At 43.9% G+C, this 4,497-nt stretch overlaps 1 non-coding gene across 1 annotated transcript; it reads left to right on the forward strand.

Moving 5' to 3' along the window:
• Window positions 1–560: 560 nt before the first annotated feature.
• On the forward strand, window positions 561–750 carry LOC126254357 (U2 spliceosomal RNA). Its single transcript, XR_007546058.1, has one exon. It is a non-coding gene; the product is annotated as a U2 spliceosomal RNA (small nuclear RNA).
• Window positions 751–4,497: the final 3,747 nt, after the last annotated feature.

Below are 4,497 nucleotides of genomic sequence, written 5' to 3' on the forward strand. Positions count from 1 at the left end.
TAGTTGTCCAGTGCAAACACACGCCGTACTGAATCTTCTCAAATTTACACGAAAAAATCGAAGAATACACACGACACAAGTGTATTCCTCTGTTGCTGCTCAACCAGCATGCTGGTTAATTCGCTGTTTAGCTACTCAAGAGGGCGCCATGAGAGCCGCCCACACTACTTGTTCTTGCAGCTGCGAGCAAGAGCCGACCTGCCAAAGCCTTTCTTTGTACCAGCTGGTCATGCAATGCTACGTCGCGGCATCTGGTCTGCCAAATCCTCCTGCTTCTGGCTGCGGCATTCTGTGAGACAACAGGTGCAGATTGGACATACAGCTGTAACTGCACTTCTGCCATCATCACAGACTTTCCTCGGTTTAAAAAATCCACTTTACCCAGTCCGATATTGGGCTGTTGTTACCCATACATTTCAAATTTCTCACACGAAAAGGAGATTCCTAACTTTTATATGATTTATACTGGAAAATAGAATAAATTGCAGCGTACACACGTTTTCACGTCGCTAAAGTATCGTTCTTAATGTGAAAACGCTGTAGAAGAGGCATAGGCTGCATTTCCTTTAAGTATTTTCTCATCCAGTAAAGAAATCTGTTACCAACTTCATGTCTGGTACGTCCTGCATCAAAGGACTGAAATATTAAACTCATTTTTTGCTCAAGATAGGGTGCTAAGAGCATGCTCTACTTCTGTCGCAGCATGCTTCCTCACTTTCGAACTCTCGTAAGGTGGTCGATGCATCGTCTGTGATGTCTCTGAAGATATAGCAGCACGGAGGGGTTGTACACTGATCAGCTAGAACATTATCATCACCGACCTAGAACTGATATAAACCCGTCCAGGCATTAGCAGCGTCAGCTGATGAGGAATGACTATTTGTCGGACACAGTCGCGGTGCATGTGATATCAGCGAGCGTGCCGTCCGTCTATAGAATGAGGAAGGTGCGCGATCTGCCTGAGTTTGACTGGGGGCAGACTGTCATGTCCAAGATGTGTGGCACGAGCATTTCGGAAACTCACGACTTGTCAGGTGTTCAAGGAGTGCTGTGGTCAGTGTGTTAAATAAGTGGCGAAACAGAGATGAAAACCCGTCCAGACATCATTGGGCTGGGTGGCCACCTCGTTACAGATGTCAGACATTGTAGGCGGGACTTAACTGGTAAAGTAGGACAAGCAGCGAACTGTAGCTGAAGTAACATCAGACTTTAATGCTGAGCAGAGTACGACTGTGTCTGAACACATGGTGCACCGAACACTCCTAAAGATGAGACTCGGTAGCCGACGACCCACGATCGTGCCAATGTTAACACCACGACATCGGCAACTACGACTGAAATGGGCACGTGACCATTGGCACTGGACATTGGCACTGTGTCAGAGCATTGCATGGTCGGATGAATCTCGATAACTTTTTCATCATGTTAATGGGAGGACACCAACCCTCGCGGCAGCAACTTTGGGTAACATTCACATGGGCATCCATGGATCGAGAGCAGCTCCTGTAAGGCACCACGATGGAAAAAGAGTATCGTACGCTGGTTGCAGATCACGTGCACCCTTTCATGACGAACATGTTTTCTGACGGATGTGGCATTTCTAACAAGACAATATTCCATATCACAAGGCCAGGAGTGCGATAGAGTAGTTCGAGGAACACAGTGGCGAGTTCCAGTTGATGTGCTGGTCCTCGTTATCGCCAGATCTGAAACCTATCGAACATATCCGGGATGTGATGGAACGTTGCGTCAGAGCTCATCGCCCCCCTCCCCGGTGTTTACGGCAATTTGGTGACTTGTGTGTGAAGATGTGGTGCCAGATACCTCCAGCCACCTACCAAAGCCTCATTGCTTCCATTCTACGATGTGTCACCACTGTTATCCAAGCCGAAGGTGGACACACCAGCTATTAAGTACATTAAGTATGTGGTCCTAATGCTCTCTGGATTACCAGTGTAATTATCAGTTTCATTCTACGCATCACTTTATTAAGTCGGTGATACAGCTGATTTTATTACGATGATTATCTCTCTCTGTGTAGGCAAGAGATTGCAATTTCTTTAAAAAATCCCGTCGCAACGGAAAAAGGCGTAATTACTGCTCAAACTCGCGAATCATATCCGAGGTTATGTAGGCGTAGCTTCCGCCCGCATGTTTTGATGTCAAATTGATTGCCTAATTAATGAAATTAATCATGAGAGCCCCTTCCCATGTCGAGTACCTTCTCTTTCTTTTTTGCTGCAGTCGGATTACGCTCGGCAGGTAACTCAATGCGAAGCCCTGGAGCAAAGCAGATGTTCTTTTCGAGCAGCACTATTGAGAACAGACGTTTGAAGCTCAATGCAGAAGGATTCTACTGACGCCAACACGTATTTCGCGTAAAGACCATGTAGATAAGATACTGAAAGTAACCCTCGGACGGAGGCCCGTAGGCAGCAGTTTCCTCGCTCTATTTATGAGAGGAATAGGGTCGGAAATGACTAGTAGCGGAACAGGGTGACCCCCACCATGCATCGTTGGATGCCTGCCAAGTACGCATATAGATACAGAATGGATTTTAGTCCACCCGTTAAGATGTCGGTCTATCCATTTATCGACAGCACAAAACTCACGGAAGAATATTGTTTCTCATTAATCGAGAAAACAAAAGGGAGAAATTCTGCTGCTGATTGTCTCTCAGGAAAAGCCTTCGTATTAGCAGGATCCCCACGAGGCGTATGAGACAGATGGGAATGAATTGCCCACAATACTTAGGAGAAGCGGTATAGAGCTCACCTCTCAACTTCCCTTTTGTCAGAGTATCGCTCACCTGCCATATTTTCATCATTTTTCAGTCTTCGATATATAGCATTGGAATCCACCTGATTTCGATGAGTAAGAGGTGTCCCTTACCAAGTCACAGACACCAGCTAAGGCTCTCGAAATCCCATTACGTTCCGACAGCATTTTTCCGTTAGTTAGAATGCTGTCCAAAGCTCCACCCGCCACTGACTGTGTAGAGAGCCATCACAAGGGGAAAAACTGCATACTTGCGTGTAGGATGAAATTCACAACCATGCAGAGTATACGTGGACTGCACAAAGATATTCAGAAACATAGAGCGTTTACTTCTTCAATATCGAATGATTGTCTATAAATATCCCGCTTTACGTGTCCTAATCTCCCTTATCGTATTCCTGTGATTACTACTCTAGTAATACGATAGTGTAATTGTGTCACAGTATTCTTTGTTTCGTATGATACACACCACCTTTTTTTTTCAGATCAAGCATACCTCCACAACACAAATTTAACAGTATCACAAAACTTCCAATATACTATCCAGTGAATCATTTACACTGGTGCAGCAGCCTCACGCCTCCATGCGTAGTTCTGAGCTACTGCAAGAGTAGGGGGCGATTCGGAACTTAGTCACAGCGTTGCTCATTTTTTACCCCCGCGTGCTGCTCGAATGTGGACAGATCATGAAGCTGCACTCAGTCTAAAACAGATTATGTACCCACATGGGCATTATGTATATGCACAGTGCTAAACAAACTATTGTCAGGGCTGTTTAAGTGCAGTGATGCTGTGTAGGGTGCTCCCTTCCATAATTAACAAATGTTTCAATAGAACTATAGTCTTCCATTCCTTATGCATCCCATACTGATTTTTGAAATGTACTTCCCGGTCGCTAAAATTTAGACAGGATCAAACTCGAACAGTCCATTTCCATGGTAATAAATCAGAGCTTAAAGCGCACGTTCTTTTTAGCAGTGGAAGATGCAAACGTTTCCCTCAAACGCTACGCAGTAGCACATATCCATTCTGATTATTCGAATCCATAAGACGGTAGTCATCCATAGAAGGGCATTTCAGTAGTTCAGTTCCGCTTTAGATGTCTCTTTTTGTATTCCCACTGCATGCATTCCAATTTCGCCGAATATACATAGATCATATGGAACTCTAGAGCACGGATCTTAACAGTAGTACTCATCTGCGGATGGAATGATGTTTTTCTTAACTCATTGAAAGAAATCATACGTTGACAGAACGGTGGCATTGTGTATCAGTTCCATGCTTTAACACTAAAAAGATCACGGTTCTTCAACACAGGTCAGGCCGTGTTAAGATCTCAGTGTACTCTTACCTATTATATCACGAACCGACTTAAGGGTGATTGATGCAGGAGAAAACAAGAAGAGGATGTATTTTTAACAAAAATGCTTCGTTCTTGACAATGTATGTTAAAGAAGTACAAAAAGTAAATCATAGAATAAGAATCTCTGACATACATCACTCAAGGAAAGGGTAGGTCCACATTAAGCACAAGCAGAAATATGTCTGCATGGAAAGAATAATATTCCCACCTCTTGTAACCATAATATTTCCACGTCTAAACTATCCATCAAAATTGATGCCTAAAACATATTTGTCGATTCGAATTTGTTCTACAGCAGTACAAAACACATGTGGCTAAAAATAACTTACTGACCACGCAGCTGACAATTCATTTTA

Source organism: Schistocerca nitens, chromosome 4 (genome assembly GCF_023898315.1).
Source record: "Schistocerca nitens isolate TAMUIC-IGC-003100 chromosome 4, iqSchNite1.1, whole genome shotgun sequence".
In the NCBI taxonomy this organism is placed as follows: Eukaryota; Metazoa; Arthropoda; class Insecta; order Orthoptera; family Acrididae; genus Schistocerca; species Schistocerca nitens.